At 37.5% G+C, this 27,859-nt stretch overlaps 1 protein-coding gene across 5 annotated transcripts in view; it reads left to right on the top strand.

Annotated features, from left to right (window-relative positions):
- Positions 1–27,859, top strand: part of HIVEP2 (HIVEP zinc finger 2) — a 198,756-nt gene that overhangs the window by 101,772 nt on the left and 69,125 nt on the right. For 4 of the 5 annotated variants that reach the window (XM_033235237.1, XM_033235238.1, XM_033235236.1 and 1 more), the window contains exon 2: positions 9,453–9,565. The gene's annotated coding sequence lies outside the window, so the exon portion shown is untranslated. Of the gene's footprint in view, positions 1–684; positions 846–9,452; positions 9,566–27,859 lie in introns of those variants that run through there. The other variant, XM_033235239.1, reaches the window with a different exon arrangement.

Here is a 27,859-nt window from a genome sequence, read left to right on the forward strand (position 1 = left end):
TTGATGGGAAATATCTGGGAGGATAGTAGCAATGGAACAATGATGTATGCATTTAAATGATCTTAATTACTCCTTAGACTTAATATCCTATTAAGGGGACTGGGAGAATGTCACATCTCACTTAGCTGTATTGTGTTAGACAGTGGCCACTGGCTGGGAAGGACCAGAGTGCATTAAGCTTGCATTGTGGTGTCTGCCTTTGCAGACAGAAGGTTTGGGAATGTATATTCTTTTCTTTTTTCTTTTTTTTTTCTTCAAAGGAAATTAAATCACAGTCCTGACAGGAGAGGGTAAAATCTCTGAGAAGACCTCCCCAGTGCATGGAATTTACAGACTCTACCACGTCCCAGTTTGCTATTGTCCTAAGGCAACACACTCCCCTGCCGCTCTCAGGCGTCTTTGGCGGCTGGCCAGCCTCCCAGGGCCTCTGGCTTTGATGTGTGGTGCAGGCTGTCCTCAGGCCAGGCTGTTGTTGCCGTGGCCTGGACTTCACTCACACTGGATGCCAGGAGGGATGTCCTGTCTGCAATATACATTTCGACAGCCTGACAGTCCTAGTGATCCTCCTGCAGCAGGGGGAGCCTGCCTTTGTCTCAGCCACAAGTGGCTGCCCCCAGTCGCTTAGCTTTGCTGTGCTCTCTTTTGCTGTCTGCGGAAGACAAGTTTGCACCCAGCCTGTTGTCCGGGGGAGGGCCTCTCTTCCTGGGGAAGACAGCAGCTCTGCCAGGGAGCTGTCAATCTGAAAAGCCTCCTTGGCAGGGCTCTGGGGAACCGACCCGGCGAGTTGAACAGCTTCCTCTGGGGACACTGCATCGACCTTCATTCGATCTAAGCCTGGCAGCCCGGTTAGTGAGGACATCAATTCTGGCTCAGGAAATCTGCCTTAACTGAACCTTTGTTTCCACCATAGTCCCAGACTTATAGTTAGAAGTCTGTGCTGTTACAAATTTAACTCTGTAACTTCTGGTGATATCCATGTATAATTCTAAAAGCAGGTGACATATAAACACAGATGATTATAGTGATAGGTACCAAGGAGGAAAAAATGGGACTATGCCTTATAATTAGTCAAAAGACATACATATATACACACACACACTTTGAAGAGAGAAAGAGAGAGAGGGAGGGAGAGAGAACTTATTGTTGATTAATTGTTTTCAGAAGAGCCACTTCAATTCCAATAAGAATACCTCAGCGAACTGAAAGTAAAACATATCTGCTTCTAGTGTCTATGACACACCTTGCACTGTGCCTTAATAGGATTACTAATGTTTCCCACAGAGGAGGAAGTCTGGCTTCTATTTTTGCAAAACCCCTCCCTCAAATATATCTCTTCACCAACAGTTCTTTGTGTTAAGTTTCATGATGTCCCAGGATTTTTGTTTTTGTTGTTTTCATAATGTAAATTTTTTCGTAATGAGAACACATTACACTTTTGACAACCTAGCATGAAAAATCTTATCAGCTCTTTTCTGCAGTAGATGCAGTGTGCAGCCTGCAAAGACCCCATGACTGGGTTAGGCAAGGACACCTGAACAGGACCAGGATAGAAAGAGGAAGAGATTTGTAGAAGACACTTCATAGTCTCACTAGGATGTGCCTGTTTGCATTCTGTTTATTGTTTTTGCAACCATTCATATCTGTTTATTGTTTTTGCAACCATTCATAGGTGACAGTAATTTAGCATTCTCATATTAATATTTTTTTTCTTGTCACTAGTGAGTGTTTGCATGTGTGTGTGAATTGGATCGATGGGAGGGAACGTGACTCTGTTGGTACATCCTGAATACTAGGATCTTGTTCAGCCCAATTGCAGTGATACAGGTATCTTGTAACATTCAAGCCTTGATGCTTTGAAATAGCAGTTTTGCCATAATTCATTGCCTAAATTCTGACTTCCTTACTAAGAACAGGAAGCATAGTGAAGTTTGGTAGGACAGGAACATACCTCGGACAGTAACTGTGGCTAAACCATAGTCATGGCATTTAACATTAATATGAAACATAAGATTTGTAAGTCTTCCAAATAGCATTTCTTAATGCTTACAATAAGATGACGAATCTGATAGTTCCCAAGACGAAAAGATGGAAATAGAACTCAGTGAGATTGCTGACCTGACTTAGGAGAGCTAAAAGATTAGGTTTCTCTTTCAAATACTTCCCTCTTGCAGCTTGCAGGTACCTTCATCGCTCTGTAATTCTCTTCATTAAAAAAAAAAAAAAAAAAACAGTTTAGAGATTGAATGTTTATGTTTGTATTGACCTGTGGAATCCTCGGTTGCTTTTCTGTGGAATCCATTGTGCAATACCTAACATATTGTGGGTTGGTAGGAAAAACTCTTTAAGATTAAAAAAAAAACCACGTAAGGTATAATTCATTAATAATTTCATTCTGTTTCTGGATATGTTTTCTTCCCATTGTCAGCCAGTGTGGGAGGAAAGAGAAGAATGGAAGAATATTGCTGGAGTTGAGGGTGTTGTGTGGGTATGTGCCATCTGAAAGTATGTTATAGGAGAAGAAAATCTTTTATTTTTATAATAAAAGTAAAATGCAAGTACTCGAAGTAACAGAAGATTATTAAATCTATTGTAGTGAAAAGTTATGATTCTAATGCTCTAAAAGTCTTAATCATTAAAGACATATGTTAACCAAAGGCATACATATGCATAAATATATGTACAAAAATGGTAATTTTGTGCTCCCAGGCTCAAACCTAAAATGTCATTCATAACACTATTGCTGCTGCCAATGGAGAAAATTTGCATAAGACTAAGGCAAAACTACCCATTCTTTCCTGTCCTGGAATAGAATTATAATTTCCAAACCGACAAATTTTAAACAAGTCCAGAGTTTCCTTTCACCTGGTTCAAAGTGAATTCTGATTAAAAGCTTCCACTGATATTATCTATAACCACAAAGCAGGCTCACCGTAGCTTTCTCTTGTGGGAACTCTCGGCTCTCCCTTCTAGAATTGCCCTTAGTGGTGGCCTGCTCTTTCTTTCTCCACATCCACCGCTTACCTCAACTTGGGGCTGCTCACGTCCAGCTTGCTCTATGAAGCCATTTGCGACCACTCTAGTCCCTACAAAACTCTTCCTATTCTCAACTCCTATTATCCTTAGAGACTTTTTCATACATTTAGCTTTTATTTTTTTAAAACATGTTTTTTTTCTGTGTTAGCTCAGGTCACAGGTTATGTGCTTTATTATAACAACTGGCACAGGTACCTAGCAAGTGTTCTTAATTGGTTGATGGTGATTTCTGGTGTCTGGCTATTAGGAAACTATTGTTACAGACTACAGTCTTGCTTCTCAAAGTGTAGACCAGCGAACTCATCACCTGGGAACTCTGGGGTTCCACGTAGACTTTTGGAATCAGAACCCATATTTTTAACAAGCTCCTGTGGTGACTCATCTACATGTGAAAATATTATAAAGCACTGCTGAGGAAGGTCCCTCTCTTGGGAAAGGGTAGAGGCCCTAGAGACATTCAGCTTTCCCTTCGTGCAAGTGGTTTCCTGTTGTGATTTAGGTATCTGGTTGTAGCAGACAAGGCTCACTCTTACTGTAACTCCAGTGTTGTCAGTTTAATCTTTACACAGAATGAATCATGTTTAAATGTGGCCAGGGGGCTCTGTCTGAGGTCACCAGGGCTGTATTTGTATTCTGATTCAAGACAACCACCAGATCCTAATCACTAATATCTCTTTAAATGGCCTTAAAAAAAAACTTATACTAAGACGCAGAAAGTACGATTTCCTTTTCCTTAGTTACTTTCTTTTTTTTTTTTTTTCACTTAAAATGCTTACACCCACTCAGCTTGCTATTTTGAACTCTGGGAAAGAAAATTTGTGGGCATCTTGCAGTCTTTCAGGAAACAAGGCTTAAATTAAATATTTGCCACATTTTCTACGTGATTCTTCAGGAAAGTGGAGAAGCACATAACTCCTTCTTTCACTCAACTTGACAAACTTGACACATAGTGTGACTTTCAAAGTGTGGATGGCAAACAGTTTCAGTCCTTATTTGCCTATTTACACACAGACATTCAGGTCTTTTTTCTCCTTCCCATTTTTTCTTTTTGTCCTTCTCTTCCCTTTCAGTACAGTGTCTAGAATTCTTCATGTACCATATCGATTACGTAAACCATAAGATTCCTTGAGAGTACCTAGCTTTGTGAAATCAAGGAAGATAACACGTGGATTTAGTTAACATGTACAACAAAATTTAGACTATTTTCAGTCAAACTTAGGTTTAACATATTTTATTTATAATTTTAAGTGATTTATATTTCTGCACTTTTTCTCTATCTTTGAATTCAAACCTATTTCACAGACAGCAGAAATAGAGACAATGCTGGGTGGAGGGGAAGGGGGAGGGCTCTAGCTAACCGAAACCATTCAGCTGTGTTTTAAAGAAACTCAGGGCTTTGTCATGTAAATCTTCTAAGGAATAGAATGGTTACATGGGGTATTATTTTGTGGTGGTGTTATTGTTTACACGCAGTTTTAATTTCATTTTGATCAAGGAAATGAAGATACTTTATTTAAGATAGGATTTTAAGTACTCATCTTCTATTTAATCAGCATTTTCTGGCAAGTAAAGGAAGTGATTCAGGTAACCTTGTGAAGAATTAACACAATTTAATTGCTAGATATGAAGAATGAAGTATTTCCAAGCAAGTGAAATGGAAATGAGGAAAGACAGAGAATCAGGAGACTTGCAGAATGTGAATGTCTATTGAATGTAAAAGTTAAAATGTCGTATATGTAGAGATTCATAATAATATGCTATTTTTTTAAACACGGGAAAACAAAATGTTGAGAAGATGCATATATATGTGATTCAACTCAATTTTAATCAGACTCCTAATGGGAATATTCTGAGTGTGACTGAATATGGAGGGCAAATAGTACACTTAATTAAATAATATAATCTGGAAAAAATGGGTGAAAATTTCCCACATATACTTGTACAGAAAAGAAGATATTGATGAATGTTTGAGAAAGGAAAATGAAGAGTAGAATCTAGCTCTACCATGGATTTGAACATACTATGAAACAACAATTAAAACTAACACACACACGCTAAGTTCATGTGAAAATGCACATGAAAACGACCTCACGCAATGCCAGTCACATCATACTGGCAGTCTGAACAAAAGTTCCATTTTAAATATGTGGATCGATGTAACTAAATGGTGAGCCCAGAAATAGACATATGATAATACAACATAATAAATCTAGCTTATAGAAAGATGTGTGAGGAAGGAAAACTTAGTAAATAGTATTATGGATTATTTGGAATTGGTCAGAACTATTTGAATGCGCACCTTATGCTATGGATCTAAATATATGCCAGATATGTTAAATGGTTAAAACAAATTTACAGAAAAAAAGCATAAAATTTAATGTATATTACATAAAGGGTCATTTAAGTTCATAAGAAAAACTAGGACCTAAAGGTAGTCAAATTATATGAGTAGACACATTTTGTATTAGAGGTGAAAGACAATAAAATCACTTTTAAATGAGAGAATAATTATAATTATGGTCACCATTAAAATAAAAATGACAACCTTAAGTATCATATTACATTAAATAAGCCTCTGAAAAAAAAATTTCAATTACATGCAATGGTGAGGAAGTTTGGTGAAAGTAGAATGCACATCTATTGCTGGTGGCTTTGTAGATAATTTCAATCTCTTGAAATCAATATGGCCATAAATATGAAGTCCATTATAAACATATTTCTGCCTTTCACTTTGATAATCCTATTTTTTATAATATTCTAAGAAAAAACAGTATTGGTGGTACTGAAAATAAGTGAGAACATTTGAAATGTTACCACATAAAAGAATGATGAAGGAAATAACTTTATGTTAGCTTTATGGAATATCATATGGCTAGTAAAAATGAAAACTGAATTTCATGGAAATAATATACTTATGAAATGTTAAATTAAAACATAAGAATGCACAATTATATCTGCATTATGAGGATATCTCTGTGAAAATATGCTTACATGGGGACAAATAATAGATTAAAATTTTTAAAAATGAAAAGAATTGTGTTTGGGTGATGGGATAAATGGTGTCTTTCTGGTTAAAAATGTCATCAATGTTTATAAGGAAAAATAATAAGTTAAGTGTTTATAAGGAAAAATAATGTTCATATAAATAACTAAGAATAGCTGTACTAATTAGCCATAAGGGGAGGGCTTTTCAAGTTTCACTTTGAAACCCTGCAAAATATGTTAAGATGTCTTGGGCATATAACTGTGTCAGGGTATTCTTGGTTTCCCTATTTTAATTGGCCACTTCTTCACTGAGTTTGTGAAGAGACGAGTTGATTGTAACCATGATGAAGGGGGTACTTTGGAGCCTGTGTTATTTGAAGCTTGTTCTCTCTCACTCTGAGCTCATTACTGTCCCCTTTTCCTTCCCATGCCAAGCTGATAAGCAGGTTTAACGTAGTTGGTGTTCAGTAAACTTCTGCTAGCTATGATTGAATTTTTGCCTATGAGAGGCACAGTGGCTCTACGATGCAAAGGGGAAAACAGTAGAATGGTACAGGAAAACTGCTTCTAGTTGCATGACCTTGTACAGGTGACCTTCTGGGCTTCAGTTTCATTGTCAATGAAAGGAGAGTGTTTGATAACTATTAAGAGTTATTTACATCTATAGAGACATTATGATTCACAGGCTTACTCCAGAGCGTGGTTTGCTACTCTAGAGCGCTCCTCGAAAAGCTCATTTACTGTGATTAGTATTGCGACAGTATGGTCAATTCAACTGCTCCCTTGGAGTGTCCTGGTGAACTCAGTGAGCATGGTTCCTGTGTACTACTCCCGGTAGACCACTCAGCTAGAGAAAGTCACTCAAGCCCAGCATTGTTTGTACATCTGATTTATTACATGCAAATAACTGAAACAAACCAATTGGTGACAAGCATGATCAAATATTAGCTAATGATAAATTGCTCCATTGTTTAGACCATGTAACATATAACTGAAATACAAAGGTCAGATGTATTTAGGTTTTCTAATAGAGCCAAAAAACATGAAGAGTTGATAGAGCCAAAAAACATTAAGAGTCCCTCCCCCAACCCCCAGTCCCTGCCCAGGTTGGTAAGGCAGGCAATAAAAATAAATTAAAGGTAAGGAAGTTTAGATTCAATGACTTTCATTAAGTTATAAAATTATTTGAGGTGTTGCACTGCTGTGTGGTGTAGCGATTGTAGGCCATTTACCATCGTGTGTTTATTTTCCTTTCATTATATGTGGTTATTTTTAAGGAATTGAACATTTCTAAATAAATGTTATATTGTGGTTTGTTCGCGAGGCTTACTTGTTGTACAGGCAACAGATCTGCTTCTTCTGTGCTAGTCAGTAGCAGTCATTTAGCTGAATCATCCATATGGGTGACTAATATATTTTGTACTTAGTGCTTTTGAACTTTGATATGAGGTGCCCATTACTACCACTGTTAGGTACTCTATGGGAACACTGAAAAATTCCTAAGTAGTTTGAAGTCACTGCACTTAGACAACCAATTAGAAATGAGAGCATAGTTGCTGCAATACAGGTGAAAAACCTTTTAACATATTACTTAATGACTGGTTATCTTTAGGAAATGTAAGACCTCTTATGAGGCAAGAGTTACATAATTTTAGAAAACAATACCCTACCTAAGAAATGAAGAGGGGCTGAAAAAGACTTTTGTGTAAGTCAGTTTTACATTGTACACTGAGAAATCAATGAGAAAGGATTTTTAAGAATCTTGAAGTTTGTCCTGCATCTTGAAGGGAGTACCCTACCTCTTTCTTGGAAAGTGACTAACAGCAAGAAAAGTTATGCTAGCTGCTGCACAAAACCATCCTGGGAAGTATTCAGAAGTGATATTATGAAGCTGGCTACTAAATATTATTTGAGAGAGGCTTTGTAACTTTTGCATAAAATGCTAGGAAAAGTACAGAAATATTTTCATCGGTCTAGATATTCAAATGCGAAAAATGTGTGTGTTGAATCAGTTTACAGTTCATTGTTTAGGTGATTGTATTTGTTGATACAGTATAATTTTAAGTAACCAAACCATTTGACATTTGTCTCATCATGTTTATGGCAAGAACCCTGGAATAACGATTTTTTATCTCTGTTAATGAAGAAGTCTTTTGAGACTGTGTCCAGATGAGTTTCCTAAATGATCATTTCTTGAATAGCAGTAAAACTAGAATCTAGACACAGGTTTTCTTGAAAGTGAACACGTATTTCCCATGACTACGTGGATTTCTAGTTAGTATGTATAGTTACTGCTATTTGTCTTCTCTATTGTTAGCAACATCTTTTGTTTTGTCCTTTTCTGGAGCAACTACCTTCTAATACTAGTGGATAACATCTGTTTCAATCTTTATTTTTTAATACTGAGATTATCAATTAATTTTGTTAATGTGTTTAGTGGGTTTGGGGGAGTGGCAGCGCATGGCTAATTCCAAATTGCACAATAAAAAAATCTTGTGCTTATGGCTTTGGAATAAGTTTTTGAACTTTCATTTAAATATGATGGTGTTTGATGTTCTGAGACTTTTTGAAATATTAGTATGTTTGAAAATACTAAGTCTGTCCTGGGAAGACCTAATTTGGGAGTAGCTAGAAACTGTCCAATTTTCTATTTCACCCTTCTGCTCAGCCCTCTAGCATTCCTTTTAGGCTCTCTGTCTAGTTAAGTTAATGCTTGCTTTCTCTCAAACTTTCTCTTAGAGCTGAGATGGTAATTTAATGTTTGAATTTCAGGAAAAGTGCTTCTACTGGCAGAGTGAATGGAGTAAAATAGTATTATTTACAAATAATAATTAAGCTATTTATGAGTCCTTAGGAGAGTAAACACTTTCTGTGGTGACAAGGTGTAACATTCTCAGAACGATTTGGAAATCCATGCTAGTGAATTATCTCCAAGACTTCTTGACCATTTTTATGTTTAAATGATCTGTCTGGATATTAGTTTCTATTTCTCAATAGAGATTGCGTGTAGCTAGGGCTTAATGACTTTCAGGGACTGTCACCTACAAATTTTCACTGCATCAGTAAATTGGAAGAATCAATGAGTATAATTCCAAAACAATAAATTGCATTTTCCCCTCATCCCTAATTTTAATGTCTTAACTGGCATTATATAACCATGATTTCCACCTCCCAATAACAAACTCTTCTGTTCTCACATTTTGTTGTATTCTTTAATCGTTTTCTCTATGCGTGAACATTCATTTTACCCCAAACTGGAAAATTTAACTTAATTCCTAGCTGCTTTTGCTGTTTTATAGCTTTAAGTAGCACAGTAACTTAGGAAAAGATAGTATAATATCATAATAGTCTGGATTTTATTTTTGTGTTATTAATGTATAGATCATATAATCATGCTCCAGTTTAAATGCAGTTCTTTGTTTTTTCAACATTAGGTGGAGCCTTTGAATTTTTTAAAAGACCACAGTAATCAGATCTACCTGAAAAATTAAGTGAATTGATTTGGTTGGAATGCTCTTTTACCGATTCTTTAACATACAGCCACTAGGTAAGTCAAGCCAAATGCTTTCTATATGGTTTGATTTTAAAGTGATTGGAAAGATTCCTCAAGCACAATATTAAATAAGCTCTGTGTGAAATTTTGACAGTAATTATTTGAGGCTCTTGAAACCTGTGATAGATGTTTTGGATGTTATCTAAATGAAAATATTCATGTCTTTATTGCATTTTTGGAAATATCTGATTTTAGCTGAAGATTAGAAAATGTTGTCATTTATAGTTTGAAACCAGATTCTTTTATTTGATATATTAATGATGATTTGCTTGTTATAATCTTGAAGTAATGTAAAAATATCAGATTTTACTTTGAGTAAGGTTTTTATATGTAGTTTTATTGCGTTTTGTCAGATGCACATCTAAGATGTAATGAACATTTAAAGTAAATTAGCATCTTTCCATATTTTAATCCATTCTCGTTTTACAGAAATCATAGTTTCTGTAATAAGAATAGAAATCTTAAGGAAAGACTTGATTGATTCAGCTTCCTTGTTGCACTGTGCTGCTGTGGAAAGCTCCTGAGGTTGAGAACACATTAGTTACCAGGAGGAGTTTAGGCTTTTAGCAAATTATTGGTGCTGCCAACATAGAATTTAGTGGGAACAGGACTTTGGCTACTGTTAAAATGTCAGTATAGTAAAGCCTGCTCTGTCAAACAGATTTTTGGCATCAGAAATTTAAATGATACTGATTTTAGGGCTTGGGTATTTTTTTAAAAAACTCCAAGCAAACTCATGCTTTAATTAACCCTTTACACAGTAAAGAAAAATTGGGAAAAAAACTGTATTCCTAATTTAGGTCACAAGATTTGAATTTCTGAAATTCTAAATGTTATTCATGATTCTAAAATTGTACAGCTTGTTACTTAATTTTCCTCCAAATAAACTGGAGCTATTTTAAAACCTGATGAATGATAATTAACAAGAGAGGAAAGTGTCTAATCATCTGGGAAGACAGCTTCTAAACCAAACCCACTAATAGTGTCTGCTTCACCTGTGAACATCTTAAGACAAGATGATGTCAGATGGTTTTTTAGTGATAATGTTGTACAGTTTATGCAGTGCCAACGACTACCCTAAGCTTTGTCTGAAATAATCTCCCTTGAGATAACTGCCTAAGAACTTGATTTGCTAGTGTAGCTTTTGAGCATCCAGTGAGTATAGAAATATCAAGTGTGGACATTCCAGAGACCCCTTTTCATTTGGCTTGTAAGCTTCATGATTCATTGTTTATTTGCGGCCAACAATTTTCATTGTTATGGGCATATGGTGCCGTTTGAAAAAGTTTTTGATAATTAAAGGGATATAAGGCAGTTAGACAAAAAACCCATTAGGAAGACAGATATTTAGAAGTGTGAAAAGCAAGGCCCTAATTTTTTCAGTAGCTATGATAGATGTTAGAAGATGAACATTAATAATCCGAATCACTAACTTAAATGTCTTTGTTTGCCACATTTAATTTTCCACCTACTCAGAAGTTTGGCTTTTATAGTTATTTCCAAAGTACCCTAAGTGTTAAGTGACATCTAAATTGATGGTGCCTAATTTAAATTATGTTCAAGCAACTGTTTTATCAGTGCCTCCTGAGAATGGACATGGCCTGGGCATTGAGTGCAGATGGCCTTCTTGCTTATTGCACTGTGAGTTCTGGACTCCTCTGGTTGAGTTAGCTCATTGGGGTCACTGTGCTTTGAAACAATTGTTTTGCATTAAATAAGGATGCTGCTTAGTTCATAAGGCTCTATGAGGATTAAATACCTGGCAAATACTAGGAGTTCATAGTAGTGGTTATGATGATAGTGATTAATAGGGGTAATAGTCACTGCAGTCACTGGTTAAATGTAACCAGAATTATATTTCATTTATCATGCGACTGATTCTTTATCCTATCAACATGGTCTTTACTCAAAGAGCTGGGTATATTTTCTCAATTAAATCAAATACTTATTTTGGTAAGGAAGTACTTCATATGGAATCGGTAAGCATTTTCATGATGCATACATAATCAGCAACCTCTTGGTGACTTTATCAATGAACCTGGCCCTGTGCATTAGCCCCATTGAGGATTTTTTCCAATATAACTTTTTTTTACAAATCATACATTTTAAAAATATGCCCAACTCCTCCCACCACAAATTGGTAGTAAATAGAAAACAGTTTGTGAAGAAAGGAATGTTCTCATCCATAGAATATTCCTCCTTTTATTATACTTTTTGAAAAGTTAGTAAATGCAAATTATTATTATTATTTTTTACAATAATATTGCTTTGCATGTTCTGGCATTTTCCTTCAAGCAGTGAATGCTTTTGACTGGTCTTGACATTATTCATTTTAAAGTAGTATTAGCTGGAGTCTGGGCTTTTAAACACATGGGTGATCAGATTTATATGCTGTCACTACATTGGATATATTTATTTAGGAATTATGTAAGTGACATTCCTTCCTACAAAAAGAAGGTGAAAATTATTAAGAATCTCATAAATCTGAAAATATTGGGTTAAAGAGCAGTAATTAATTTACTGAGAATTATATAATTATTACTGTTAGTAATTTTTGGAGTCAGACATCCCTGAAATCTTACTTTAAATTAGGAAGTCCAAAATACATAATACTATGTTCTGTTTTTTTTTGTTGTTGTTGTTTTTTTTGTTTCGTTTTGTTTTGTTTTGTTTGAGACGGAGTCTCGCTCTGTCGCCCAGGCTGGAGTGCAGTGGCTGGATCTCAGCTCACTGCAAGCTCCGCCTCCCGGGTTTACGCCATTCTCCTGCCTCAGCCTCCCGAGTAGCTGGGACTACAGGCGCCCGCCACCTCGCCCGGCTAGTTTTTTGTAGTTTTTTTTTAGTAGAGACGGGGTTTCACCGTGTTAGCCAGGATGGTCTCGATCTCCTGACCTCGTGATCCGCCCATCTCGGCCTCCCAAAGTGCTGGGATTACAGGCTTGAGCCACCGCGCCCGGCCCATAATACTATGTTCTGTGGAAACTGCTGTATTTTGTGATTTCCCCAAACCTTTTCTTCATCCATTTATCTCTCCTTTCTCTTTGATATGACTTTATATGCTTTTCTTATTATTACTTATACCAATTAGGAAAATGAGAAGGAAGAAAACCCTTTTAATTCATTCTATTTGGTTACATTTTAGCTGGTCTTATAGCGATTTGATAAAGGTGCAAATTAGATTTTCTTTCTGTTATCTCCGGGTGTACTATAACTCCTGCCATCACAGATCATTCAGAGTAGACCTTACAAGTTTTAGTATATTGTGGCCCTCAAAATATTTCCTATTATACAGGGTTTCCTTTTATATTTTTATAGCTCTTCAGATGCATACAAATCTTGTGTTTAGTTCCTTGTATTTTAAGATAACAGAAGAGGGCATCAGCATTTATGTTTGAGTATTAATATTTACAAACTGATGTGAAAATGTGGACTTTTATGTATGCTCTAGATTTCTTCTGGCTGCCTTACAAAGACTGCCCTTTGTTTTGCTATTCTGGCTTAGGTGAGTGGAGCCCATTACTGTTAGCTTATTTGAACTACATGGCTTCATTTTTCCAAAATTATTTTCTTATTTTTTCTTAGTCACAATTTGACTCCTCCTGCTTTGTTTTTCAAGCATTTTACCTGGCTATACCTTCATTCATTCATGCATTCAGTAACTTTTCATTCACATATTCATCATTCCATCAGTTAATATTAACTAAACCAGTAGTATGAGCAAATCCCATTTTGTTCCACAAGCATGCTCTAGCCATCTGAAACCCTGACTGAAGGCTTCTTTCATATCATTTCATAGTATTTCCTTCTGTCTATCCTTCCTGTCCCCTTTAGTTTGCAGTGTAGGATGGCTGTGTGAAGGAGCCTCTCATTTTTCACTTCCCATGCAAAACCTACACAGTGGATCTTAGTGACTGATCATATGCCTTGTTTCTATGATGGCATGAATTAATATTTGTGTAATGCCCTACTCTCTGTCTACAGGTGGCTTCCATGTACATTATATCATTTGAGGTAATAACTATTATGTAGTTATTACTCACACTTTATTTTGTGTGTAACGGACTGGAGGCTTCATAGTGGGGAGTTGGTTTTAGTTGAGTGATTTGCTTAAAGTCACAGCACTGGTGAGTCATAGAACCAGAATCCAACTCTGGTTCTCCCATTTTTGGCTAACGTGTCAGTCACTGCCAAGTCACCAGTCTAGTTAACTGGTCTAGTGTTCAAATGTTGGAGCATTGTGGATGTGGTCACTATGTTCTGTGTATTATGATCCACATAAAGAAATAGAAGCCAGCCATATCAAAATTTGGGGGCAGAATCAAATCTTATAATTTTAGGGAATCTTGAGGTAGTCCAAGGAACAAAATGCTGTAGAAAGATGTGGACTGTAAATTTTCCAGACTTCTGTCAGATATCACCTTCTGGAAACCAAAACCTGATGATACCCACTGTTAAGTTTACCCAATCACTTCCCTAATCTGAGAATCTCATGATTTCCAAGCAATATCCCTTATGGATCAAGAATCACCTCTGAGTTCTGGTTCCCTTGGCAATTACAATTTTCACTATAAATCCTTTAATTAGATATTGGACAAAATCCCCCACATAGAGATCTTTATGTTTGAATCTGATATCACATTGACGTCTCACCCATGAATTGCCAAAAGAAAAATTCGCTTTCTTAATCGCATTTTCTACCTCATCTATTATTTGCATTTTGGGTTAATGCACTTTACTGATGTCAGAGTCTGGTTAATAATTTTATTGTAGTATTACTTCTCTTCATGTTTGAGCTCCTTTGCCTGCATCACCCCTTAACAATCGATACTTCTCTCATACCACTTTTTGTATGCATTTCTGTACTTGCACATTATAATAATTTATGTGAGGTTTTCCTGTCATATGCCTGCACTGTAAGTTGCTTGTGTCTTCTTTATTCTTAAAAATGGTGATTGAAAAATATAGTAGACATTTAATAAATATTTGTTGAGTTTAATAAAAATAATTGCTTGTGAGTTTTTCTTTTTCCTTTTTCTTTCTTTCTTTCTTTTTTTTTTTTGAGACAGAGTTTCGCTCTTGTTGCCCAGGATGAAATGCAGTGGCATGATCTCGGCTCACTGCAACCTCTGCCTCTCGGGTTCAAGCGATTCTCCTGCCTCAGCTTCCCTAGTAGCTGGGATTACAGGCATCCGACACCGTGCCCAGCTAGTTTTTTGTATTTTTGGTAGAGATGGGGTTTCACCATGTTGGCCAGTCTAGTCTTGAACTCCCGACCTCAGGTGATCTGCCCACCTTGGCCTCCCAAAGTGCTGTGATTACAGGTGTGAGCCACTGTACCTGGCCAAATTTCTGTTTTAAAATTCACTTTGGGGACTGAAAATCAATACCTGGACACAGGTTTAATTTTAATTATATTTGTGAGATGAATCTGAAGTCTGATACTTATTAAATATCCAGAGCTGGGTCATGAGTACAAATTTATGAATTTTTTAGTGCAAAAATTGCTCTTAAAGTAAAATACTAACAAACACCTTCCCCACACAGCAGAACAACCTTAAAAACCCCTAGAGTCCCTGACCAGGAGGTCTTATTCTCCTTGTTTCGACTATGGCAACAAAAATAATTGACCTCTGAAAAAATTTAATGAGATAAATTACATGTGGCCTCTGACTATGAGGGATTCCTGTGTAGTGTGAAGGCAAAGCACAGCTGACCTTGACTGCAGGAGAAAGGGGTCTGGGAAGCCCCTGAAAACCTTTGAGTAGGAGAGCACTGCAGTCAGAGCTGCATTTCAGGGAGATGGGTTGGGTTGGGCCCTGTTGGATGGCGGGTGAGGTGGCATGGGGGGCAGCAGTCACTCCAAGCACAGAAGCCACTTAGGAGGCACTTCCATGAATTCAAACAAGAGCTGTCACCTCGAGTTGTGCCCTGTATATCTTCCCACCCTTACATTGCAGATGAAGGCACTGCATCGCAGACCTCAGTGGAGACTTGAATCCTAGGTTCAGGAAGTTCTTTCTGACTTCCTCCCATATCCCCTTCAGTTCCTTACTTCTCAGGTTTTGCATCATGGTGCCCTTGTGGCTGTGATCCACTCAAATTGTTTTTCTTAGGACCCTCAACACTTCCACGGCTCACTGTCTCTGAGAATTGTCCCTGGATCTCAGGCATGCAAGGACACCAGGCCTGGATCTGGCCTTTGGCACTTTGCCATTTGTACCCAGAGTATCTGCCAGTCTCCTGCTTACTGTGTGTGGTGGGAGAGCAGAGCGGTGTGAGGGTCTGGTTGGAGGGTAGTGATAAGGATTGACAGGCACAGACCATATGAAGGAAAGTGTGCAGGACACCAGTGTAGGGGCTGCCTGATTGGGTCTAGGGTGAGCTTGTGTGGATGTGCATGCATTCTGGGGTTGGGGAGCAGGAGGAAGCTGTCAGTGATGACTCTAGGCTTTGAGCTTTGGAGTTTGAATATCACTTTTAATAGAAAACATGAGGTAAAGAGAGAAGCTGGTTGCCTAATAGTGTCATGACTTTGATTGTGTACCAGTTGAGTCTGAGATAAATATGAATAAGAAGCATGTATTTTATACTACCTTACTTTTCGTTTTTCATGAAGGTTTACAGTTGGAAACAGAATTCACTGGAAGACTTCATCGTCTTCCTCTTTTTGCTGTTTTTTCAGCTCCTTAAATATTTCCCAAGAGCTTAGAATGGTTTTAGGTTTTCTTAACCTTCACCCTGCCAAAATCCCCCCACGAATTCACCTCCTCAGGAACATGTGTATGTGTCAGAGTACTTTCAGCAGCCAGAAGTGTGCCTTCCAGCCTCTTAAAATAAAAACATACAGGAAAAATAACTATCTTTTTCTTTTGAGGAGGATGATCATTGCCATCTCACGACTTGCTGAAATAGCACAGCAAAGAAACATTTTTTGGCAGGCTGGAACATCTAGGGAATGCTCAAATACATGCACTTCTCTTTTTCTCTGATATGTTTCATTGATTGAGGCAGTCTAGTTTGGGGAGGTGGGGCGATTTTTAATTGAGCTTGGAAAAAAAAGTACTAGCCATTTGTATCTAAAGTTACTATTTCAATTGGTGGTATTTCTAACAACAGAAAACCTTAGTTTCTTAAATTTGATGGTAGCAATGAGTTGATTGGTTCCAGCGTAATCTTTCCCATCCCCATCCACTGAGGAGTTTTTGAATTTCAGAAGAGATACTCTTGATTAAATCAGTTTAAGATTATATAATGATCCTGTAATTATCATTTGTCATTACCTTGTGTACCTAATGATTAAAGCAAACATCTAATAACTATAGGGCAGTAAATATATTTTAGATCTTGAGCCATAAAAAGATTTCCATTAACAGAACGTTTTGTGCACAAATAAATTATTCATTGGCTGTAGCAGAGCTTGATTCTGTCATCATCCTTAAGTGGAAATTTTGAGGACACCAATCATCGCAGACGCCAACACTCAGTTGGCTTGAGCCCCATTCTTCTTACATGGAACCTGAACTTTTTTGGCTATTTTTAAAAGCTTTAGTTCATTTAAACTCAATGAATATTTATGGCATTTCTGCCATATGCAATGTAGTGTTTTGGTGCTGTGGAGGAATACAATGATGAGTAAGTCTGCATTTCAGCCTTCAAGTTGCTTATAAACCCTACCTAAAATAGAGATCAGACTAATACATACCTGATTTGAATATAAGAAAACTTATAGTAGTGCCCTCAGAGATGTATAAATAAAGTGTTTTGTGAAGAAAAAGAAATTATATCACTTTTCCTATGGATTTGCTTGGGTAGAGGGCTTAGGGAGCAGGAAGTATTTCCTGAGGACAGCTTTAAGGATGGGCAAGATTTTGATAGGTGGCAAGAATGATATTCACCTACGTAAAGAGTTGGGATGGATAAAGTTGGTGTGATTATGGAAGGAAAAGTAACATGGTATGTTTGGAACATAACATTGGTAAGTGAAGAGGAGACATGAAAGAAGAGGAAGGGAGGAACCTAGAGACCTAGAGAGCATAGAACATCTGGAATGCAATTAGCACATCAATTTGATAGGCACTAGAAAAACTTTACCCACTTTTGAGCTAAGGAATCACATAATTGGGTTATAGTTTGAAAGATTAATCTGCTCACCACAGATGGTATCACCAAGAAGAATTGGAAAACCTGGAGGGAGACAAATTACAAAGCTATTGGGATAGTCTCCATGAGAGGTAGTAAAGTTCTGAACTAGGATGATTGTAATAGGAACATAAAGTAGGTTTGAGGGAGACACTGTAGATGAATATTCTGTAGGCTTTGGCTTGGGATTGGCTGTGAAGGGTGGGAAACAGGAAGCAGTTAAAGATTCAACTTGATATCTGTTGTCAACTTTTTAATCAACCAACATTTATGGAAAGCCAGCCATGTGCAAGACATTGTGCTCAGTATTGAGATTAATAAGAATGGTCCTGTTCTCAAGTAGCTGGAAATTTAGTTAGGGATATAAAATATGTTCTCAGGCCAGGTGCAGTGGCTCATGCCTGTAATCCCAGCACTTCGGGAGGCTGAGGCGGGCAGATCACGAGGTCAGGAGTTTGAGACCAGCCTGGCCAACATGGTGAAACCCCATCTCTACTATAAATACAAAAATTAGTCAAGCATGGTGGCATGTACCTATAATCCCAGCTCCTGGGGAGGCTGAGGCAGGAGAATTGCTTGAACCCAGAAGGTGGAGGTTGTAGTGAGCCGAGAATGCACCACTGCACTCCAGCCTAAATGACACAGCAAGACTCTGTCTTGAAAAAAAAAAAAAAAATGCCCTCAACTAAAATCCAGAGCAGGTGATGATTAGTGAGATAATGGGAGTTGAGCAAAGGTTATGAGAACACAAGAGAGACTGGCATTAATTCTGACACTGCAAAAGTGGGGAAGTTGATTAGAGGAAAACACTTCGTCTGGGCCTTGAAAATCATATAAAAGATTCCAAAGTACTTTAGCTGTCAGAAATGTAGCTGGAAAACTAAAAGAGGCAAGTCTCAAGGAAGCAAAGGGAGGAGGAGCTTGCTAACGAGAGGAGCTCTTACTTGAGTGCATAGGGTATGTCAGATCTTGAGCTTAGAGCCTTATTTTAAGGGAGTGTTCAGCGTATAATGCTGCAAAGTCAACATCAGTGTTGTGATCTAAGAAAGGACCAATGGATTTGGCAATTTAAGAATGCCATGTGAATTTGAAGAGGTTTCAGTATAGAAATATAGCTGAAAACACAGGCAAACACAGGGCGAAAACATTCTAAAGGTTATTACTTGAGTACATAATTAAGTACACCAGTGAGGAGAAGACAGCTGTTTCTGTGATTTCTCCTTAATGGGCAAAGTTTAGATAAGCCTCAGAAGATCTTTATGCTTGGGTTGTTCTTAGAGGTGTCATTTGAGAATGTGCTAGTCCTGTGAAGTCTTTGCACACTTTAAAATACTGCAAAAAATGTTAGACTCCCAGATTATTTTCTTGCAATTAAAAGATCTCCACACTCACTACCAACTTTCATACTCCTCCCTGCTACCTCCTTCCTCCTTCCCACTCCTTCCCTTTGGGCACCAGCTGACAATGGTGAGCACACTTGCCACACCCTTGGCTTAGGGTCAGGGAAGTCCTCGGGCTCTCCTTGGCGCTTTTCCCATCTGGAGGGAGATTTCCATGGAGAACAATCCAGGGAAGTGCATGCACGTGCGTGTGCGCACACAGACACACACACCAGTTCTTTTCCTGTCCTCAAGGATATTTATGTGCCAATACATAGACAAAACACACAGTCATATGCAGGCGTACTTTGTCACACCCAACCTGAGGAAACACAGGGCAGGGGTGCAATATGCTAGCAGAAGGTGATAGGGATACTATTAATAATTGAACCTTTAGGAATAATGATAGAGCTTGTTAAAGAAAAATTCAGAAATTGCTTTGTAAAGATGAACAGCCTATTATAGAATGTAAAGGGATGAAATTTATATCATGCTTATGTTTAGTTGGTTTCTGTTTTTTCAAGCAATTATGTAGCCAACTGGGCTTGATAAAAGAACTTTCACAGAGGTACCCATGTTATTAAAAAGGGGTATTTTAAATTATATCAAACCATCCTATAATTTAACAGGAATAACAAGAGAGAAATTAACAGGAGTAGTAGAATGGAAGAAGAAACAATTGCTCCTAAACCCCACAAAGGCACAACAGTACATGAGTATGGAGAGTGAGTGTGTTTACAATCATTCGTTCACTCATTCATCCATTCACTTGATCACTCAATCAACAAACGTTTGTTGAATTCCTGTTTTATCCCAGACTGGGGGCTGGGAGATATAGCTGAGTAGAGAAAACAGGCAAAATTTTAGATAAAATACATCCTTCTTCTAGGAAACTAGCCAATGTAAGTCAGCTTTCCTGTTTTATAGGTAGACAGCTTGTTTGAAATTACATTTATGAGGTGAGTATTATATATTAATGTTCCTACCTCACAAAGCTATTCTCTGCCACTAAAATGTGCTTAGCCTGCTAGAGTACAGCAATCTAGCTGTCAGGTTCATGGTAGTATGAATTCTCAGAGCTTCTGAAAAAATTGACCTGCATTCTTTTCAGGCTTTACCTATTACAGCGTTGGGATTCCTTTTCCTTGAGAATTGAAGTGGTAAGATGTTTTATTAGGCTGATTGTCTCCTTTTCTATGGGAAGACCTGGGATAGATAGGGTTAGTATGTTTGTTCATCTGTGCATGTAAATATCCTCAGGGAATTCCCCAAAATATGGGGACATCTTCCACCTTTGGAAGCAGTAGCAAGATATTTCAACCAGCGATCGTGGTTGGAATTGTGAGGGACTGTTGAGACTGGGAGACCTAAGCCAATCTCTTAGGTCACAGTAAATCTGAGTGTAGTGATATGTCCCTTCCCAGGTAATAATTTATCCTTTATTATTATTACCTCTCTTTGCCTCGTTTTTATCATTTTCTTCATTTCTTTCAACTGGTGATAGTGGCTGACAGATTTGTGCCTTGCAGGATTTATTCTGTGTTTATTTTAGCTTAGTTATGTTGCATGAGAAAACAAGGCCATCACTTTTTCCTCATATTTGCTTTGTAGCACATATTCAAGAGTATTTGAGTCAAGTGTAACATGCCACCAAGTTAACCTCTGTCTTAAACAGTCAGAAATTCAAATTGACCTAAGAGACCTATGGGACTTTTGTCATAGAACTGTTAAGTTTAAGTTCTTTTGTTTCTAAAGCAAATAAAATATATATAGGTCTGTGCATAAATGGCAATCATTTTTATGTCAAATATAAATTTTGAGTTTTTGTAGTTGATGAACATATTTGGAGTTACTAAAATATTTGAATTGAGCTATATGTAAATGTAGGAGTTTATTTTTAGAAAACCCCAACCCAAATTTAAAAGTATTTGACAAAGATAAAATGTTCATGTGGATTTGTGTTTATCGTTACAGAGAAAAAAGTTAATTTGACTTTGGTATTGTTTTCTAAATAGTATGCATTTGTGCCTACACTGTCTTCTAAAGCATGTATGTTTTGTTATACCTTATATCTGTGACCTTGGAGGAGTGGACAGAAACTGGTCTGATGTGTGCATCTAGGTTTTTTATTTATTCATTCACTCATTCATTTCTTTATTCAGGATAGGAATGGTAAGATACTGGCCTATGACTTGTATTTTTCATGCTGATAAATATAAGATAGATTAAATGTAACTGGGAAATACAGTATTAATGGGGAGGTAATAAAGATATGAAAACTTAAGGTTGCAAGTGGATGAAAAATTGCTGAGCATCATTTTTATAAATTATTATTTAATTATAAAATTTTCTTTGATTGTTTTTGGCCAAAGGGATATAGCCTTTAAAAAACATCTAGAACTATATCTGTGCTTTTAAATGTGTGCTTTGTGAACCTTTACTAGCTGACAGGAACAAGAGTTGAAATATTTCCGTATTTGCTGGGCGCAGTGCCTCATTCCTATAATCCCAGCAGTTTGGGAGGCCAAGGCAGGTGCATCACTTGAGGCCAGGAGTTCGAGAGCAGCCTGGCCAACATGGCGAAATCCCGTCTCCACTAAAAATATAAAATTTAGCTGGGCATAGTGGCGTGTGCCTGTAATCCCAGCCACTTGGGAGGCTGGGGCAGAATGGCTTGAACCCTGGAGGAGGAGGCTGCAGTGAGCCGAGATCATGCCACTGCACTCCAGCCTGGCCTACAGAGGAAGACTCCATCTCAAAAAGAAAAAAGAAAAAGAAAAAAAAGAAGAAAATATTTTAGTATTTATACAGCAGGGGTGTCCAATCTTTTGGCCTCCCTGGGCTACATGAGAAGAATTGTCTTGGGCCACACATAAAATACACTAACACTAACGATAGCTGATGAGCTGAAAAAAAAAATCTCATAATGTTTTAAGAAAGTTAACGACTTTGTGTTGGGCCTCTTTCAAAGTCGCCCTGGACTGCACATGGGCCATAGGTTGGACAAGCTTGGTTTAAGAGTCTTGATATAAGTTTTTATTCTTAAGCTATTTAAACATACACATAATGGAAATTTCTCCTAAACCAAGAATTATGTAATAAGCGATATTTTGTTTTAAGGAGCTTAGACACTTTTCAGATATTGAAAATAAATTTCTAAATCAAATATATGATAATTGTGTTTTTTGAAGAAACATCACTGCTCTGTTTAGCATGGAAGATCTGTTCACGTAGATTTTACTTAGAATATAGAAGCAAACTAGTAGATGAAGATAATTAATCATTTATTTGAAGATATTTATTGCTTTATTTTAAATTTATTAAATTATAATCATTTATTATTTTTATTTTACATATTCCCTTTCTATATGCATATGTTTGAAGCATTTTGGAAGTCTGCCCAAAAAATTAAAACAATTTTATTTTAAGGTTGGCACCTTAAATTAATTAAATTCATTATTGGCACTTTAATTATTCTTTAGAACAGATGCAATTAGTTAACATTTTCTGGAGAACACATTTTTAAATCTTTTTAACTCACGATAACATTTTTAGTCACACTCTCTTAGATGCCTTAGAGAATTAAGTTTGGAAATGTTCTGTAAAATTTCTGTAATGTTTATTAAAATTAGATGTGTTTGACCTTACACATTTTATAATAATGTATAAAATATAAGAATGATTCTTGATAACTGAATGATTTCTAAGTTTTATTTTCTAATATTATCAAAACCTTAATAAGAGATTTCTAAATTGAATAATATCAATATTATGGCAACAATGTGAGTAGTTAGCTGTGGTGGAAGGGCTCATTGATTAACTGGAAAGGCCGTTGGTTGAAACATCAGGAAACTGAGGTTCTTGCTCTGAATTTCATAGATTAGCTTGCAGAGCTTGGGCAAGCAACTCAACCCTTCACTGTTTCACCACTCAGCCTCTTGCTTTTGAGGGTGTGTGATGTGTGTGTGTGTGTGTGTGTGTGTGTGTGTGTATGTAACTGGACTTTAGTATGTATCTGCAAAACCTCTAAAATTATTTCTCTATTTAAAACATGAAAATCAAGACCCCATAGAGATCTTTAAACAAATACTGATAAGGATTACTGTGGGAGTCAGTCCCTTAATCCAGATGTCTAGGAAATATCCCTCCTCTAAACTTCTAAGTGTGAAGGGCCCAGCTCTATGGAAAACGTTCATTGTGCTCATGTAAATTATTAGGAAAAAAAAAAAAAAACTTGCTACAAGATTTATCCTCCAAGTTTAAGAAATGGATCGTGAGCAAAAATGTGAAAAGGCATTTTCTGAATCTTCATTCATTCTCTCTGGTCCCTGTGGCCATTCTTCCTCCTACTTGACCTGAATTTTAATGGCAGGTAGGGAAATGCCTTCTACCAGCTCCAGAGGTGTGGAGGTGGTGAAGTATAAGGTGGGTTATAAGCCAAGAACCTTGGAGGCAGGAAGATATAACAAAGATGAAAGAGGGGTAAACCAAATATCAATGGTTCTGTCTATAAATGTATGGACTTTATTGATTTCAAATTGCAGAACCACCCCTCTCTCACCCCTAGTTGTATGTGTTATCACTCACTGGTATTCAGCTATGGTTTTGTAGCTGGCCGAGATGGGGCAGAAGATTTCCAGGCTGGTCAATGAAGGTTGTAACTGTTACCTCCCAGCCTCTGGGACTGGATCTGAGCCATTGTGTTACATGGCTACAAGGTATTAGCCATAAACTTTGTGAGATTCTGAAGAAGAGTGGAAGCAAAAAACCTGATGGAGCTGCTTTGGTGACAGTCTTGAAGGAGAACTGGTTATAAGCCAAGCTTGACTTGGACCTTAAGAACACACAGCTGGGGGAGGGTCATTGCCGCCAGTATTTATGGGGCTTCTGGGGCAAGAGTTCAAATGGAGGCCCACAAAGATTCTTAATTTGATCAGTGATAAAATCTTTATTTGCACAGAACATAAAGTTGCAGGGATTTCGTCTGACTTGTTCACGTTGTGGATTTGATGAGAATAATTTTCTGGCTCATTTTTATTGTTTTGGACAGTAGTTAAATCTTTATTAAATAAATAATTTCTAATGTCCTGTTAGTGAATTTTATATGGGTCATGCTTGACAAGTCCGCTTCTTTCATTATTTGCAGCTTTAAAATTTAAACAGACTGACTGTTTTTAGATTTTCTACTGCTTCTTAAAAATCTCTGCTTTTTAAGTTTTTGACCTCCAAAAAAGTAGCTACATATACTAAGGTGTCGACATGTACTCATTCTCAGTGGCCTAAAGGATTTAAGCATGTACTGTAATTGTATTCAACATATGCAAAATGTCAGTATATTTTCATCATATATGTAAATTAGAATAAGTATAAAAATGTTTTAAATTAAGCTATTTTTTAAAAAATTACAAAATATCCAAAATCACATGCTAAAATTGAAAGGTAAATAAATCTATATCACAATGAATGAATAAAACATTTAAAATTCAAAATTATTTAAATACAGCTGAAGCTTTTTAATTTTTTTGAAATTGAATGAAATCATTAGCTGTTTTTACAGAAGCAAAACTATTCACAAGTTTGTTTTTAGTGTCCATTTTAGTTGCTAATGTAAAGAATTGGCATCATGCTTCATGCAGGTTATTACATCTTTACAAATTTGAGAATAAGAATTGTTTAATTGCAAAACACTCTTCAAATGCCATGTGCGATTGTTCCAAATGCTGCTCTAATTATTAACGATTCTAGAACCACTGATGAGAGCTCGAAGAGAAACCAGGAAAGGGATGCTTGGCATGGCTACGCTTGTTATGCAAGAATCTGGTGCGTCTACACCATCTGAGAGAAATGACTCTTAAGTCTTTTCTTTTACCTAAGCGTTAACGCTGCTTGAATCTTCCCTGCTTTGGAAATGATGTCTATCTCTACACTCTGCAATGTCACAATCCACGAACCTTCAGGGCATTCGAACTCAGTTACTCTTTGGTGCAAAGAGATTGGGCAAGAGAAGGATTTCCCTGGGGGCTTAAACCCTTGTCGCAGGGTTTAGGGTTACAGGACATCTGGATGCCTATGATAAAGGTGCTGTGGAGTTTTCAGTGAATTTATTTGTGCATGTTTGTGATATGCAGGCTTTCTAAAGTGTGGGACCCATGGCAAGAACCCCTCTTGCCTGGAAGTATGGACTCTGCTGTCTGTGGGGGCATCTGGGCATTAGCATTCTTACTGCGGGCGCCATCTGCAGAGGCGGCAGAGGGGATCCTTCCTGAGGACGCTAGGGGGAGCTGGTGCAAGAAGGAAGCCATGGCAGATGGTGTTGTGACTGGCTGTCAGACTGCCTGTGGGCTCTTCTAAGTCTCCCTTGCTGGAATCCTAGATATACTTAGTTGGGACTTTTTAAGGGGACTGGAGGTCCTGTGTGAGCAGGTGGGGCTGGAACAGGAGCTGTGGTTAATTGGTGTTAATGCCACTTCTTATGTATTTGCCTGTAGGCTGGTAGGGCTTGAGAGTGTTTGGGTAACTCATTTCCAAGTCAATAAGTGTTCCCTCCTTCACTTGGAGAGGAATGAGGAAAGACACTTCTATCCTGTAAATCTGTTTTTCTCCACACAGTTGGAAAGAATAGGAGTTGCTTTCTTTCTCTTTGTGAATATTCTCTGTGGAGGGAGCCAGGGACACAATGCAATCATTGATCTGAGATAATGGAATTATAAAAGTATTTATTATTTACCTAGGCTGGGGTAACCACAATTGGACAGAATTCAGAAAATATGGTTGAGAAAAAAGCTGTATTTCATTAATCTCTAACTGAAGTTCAGCACTCCCTTCATTATTCATGTAAGCAACAAATGACAGTAGTTTCGGCAATGTCAGTGACGTTGTCACCAATAGAAATCACAGACAGTTTCATATCACATTACTGTTGTGATTCATATCTCAAAGTATCTTTATGATTATGACTACTCCGAATTATGGTGAATGTTAGACCTGTACTATATCTTGTTTGTAATTATTAATAAAGAATCATGTATATTACTGTCAACAAGTTTGCTTCGAAAGTGATTTTGAGGTACCTATATTCATGATAATTAGTTTCCTTTGTAATCCAGCATAGTTTAAAACATTCTGCTAAGAATGAGCCCACAGGCTTCATCAGACTGCTAAAGAGGTCATGGCAGCCAAAAGACTCCAAAGGTCTGCTGTAGATGAAATCCTCTGTTTAACTGCAGATTAAGGCTTTAGAGCATGAGAGGTACTTAAGGTCATATGGTGGAGTAGGAATTAAAAGTAGCGTCTTTCCTGAACTGTGTGGCCTCCTGGCACCTCAACCCTGGTCTTAGTGCCAAGGGAATGAGTGCCTTTGGCTTCTTCAATGAGTACTTTGATTATGACGAAGTCCAAGCCAACTTCTGTCTTTGTTTGTGCTTTGCTGGTCTGTGGTGGCCTTCTCCCCACCCCTGCTTTCCAGGCCTGGAGGTGGTGGTGAGGTGTGGTAATTTCCAGCCATGCCTGCCCCTACGTCCCGTGGCATCAGAAGGCATGCTGTCCTGTGGCAGCTAAGGGGGAGTCAACAGAAACAATAGAATATTTAGCCTTGATTGCTTGACCCAGTTTTGGTGGTGGTGTTTCAAACAATATGGGTATCCTCATATTATCACGGGAAACCTTTCAGCCAACCTAGTGGGCTTTCTTAAGTTAATTTAGGAACTCATGTCACATTATTTCCTCCTCACTATTAGGCTAATAGATACCTGAAATACCAACCGAAAAATATAGAGTTAATAGCTAGCATTTAGAGTTCACTTCCTAGTGCCATTTTTAAATGCCGTATAATTCTCTTAACAATATTATTTGTATCCCCATTTTATGGATGAAAAGACTGAGGCACGGAGAGGTTAGGTAACTTGCCTGATGATATTTGTATGTCTGGTAAGTGGCAGAGATGGGACTGAAAGCAAGGATTCTGGCTCCATGGGCCACTGTGCTACATGTCCAGTTACTACTTTAATGCCTTAAGCCATGGTTGTCCAATCTGTCTTTGGTTTGGGGTTAGACTAGGAATGAGTATATCTGGGATGAAGAGAGCCTTTGGATTTTTTTTTTTTTTTTTTTTTTAATGTAGTCCTAGGAGGAACTCTTCCCAGTCTGCTGGAGCTGTCTCTGAAAGGTACTATGTCATTTGGTTCAAAGTCTGTTCGGCTTTCTTCCCTTGCTTGTATATATTCAGGCAATATGGGGAAGGAGAAATATATTCATACCCAAAAAGTTTAGTAATGCTGCAAAATGCTAGATTTGGATTGACTCTGGCTCCATTTCAAGGACCTGACAGTGCCTTGATCTTTGCTTTTGAAGCCTTCTTGTCAGCAACATTGGCAAGTACACCTTTGAAAATTTATATGTGAATTCTTGTGTTTTGAAAAAAAAAATGTTTGTTAGTGTTTCTTTTCTTGAACACTAGTTGATGCTTCGCCAGCTAGTTAAAAGTCTGCAAATCTGAGTGCTGGCTGAGAAGCTAAGCTTGCTATAACCAGTTATCCCCAGATGGCCAGATTCTGTTATGTACCACTTTTATAGATGCTCAGTGGTTGCGTACATGGGGTTATTAGGTGTACTGTTCCACTTGTTTTTGCCAGGCATGCACAGTACATTATTTGATAGGCTGGGACAGATGGTATAGCTCAAATGTGCTCAAATGAAAATGATGAGGGAGAAAAGAAAGTGAAAAAAATAGAAAAAGGGCATTTGATTTTCTAATTCACATTTCGGAAGTGAA

The sequence above is a fragment of the Trachypithecus francoisi genome, unplaced genomic scaffold (genome assembly GCF_009764315.1).
Source record: "Trachypithecus francoisi isolate TF-2019V2 unplaced genomic scaffold, Tfra_2.0 Lachesis_group15, whole genome shotgun sequence".
In the NCBI taxonomy this organism is placed as follows: domain Eukaryota; kingdom Metazoa; phylum Chordata; class Mammalia; order Primates; family Cercopithecidae; genus Trachypithecus; species Trachypithecus francoisi.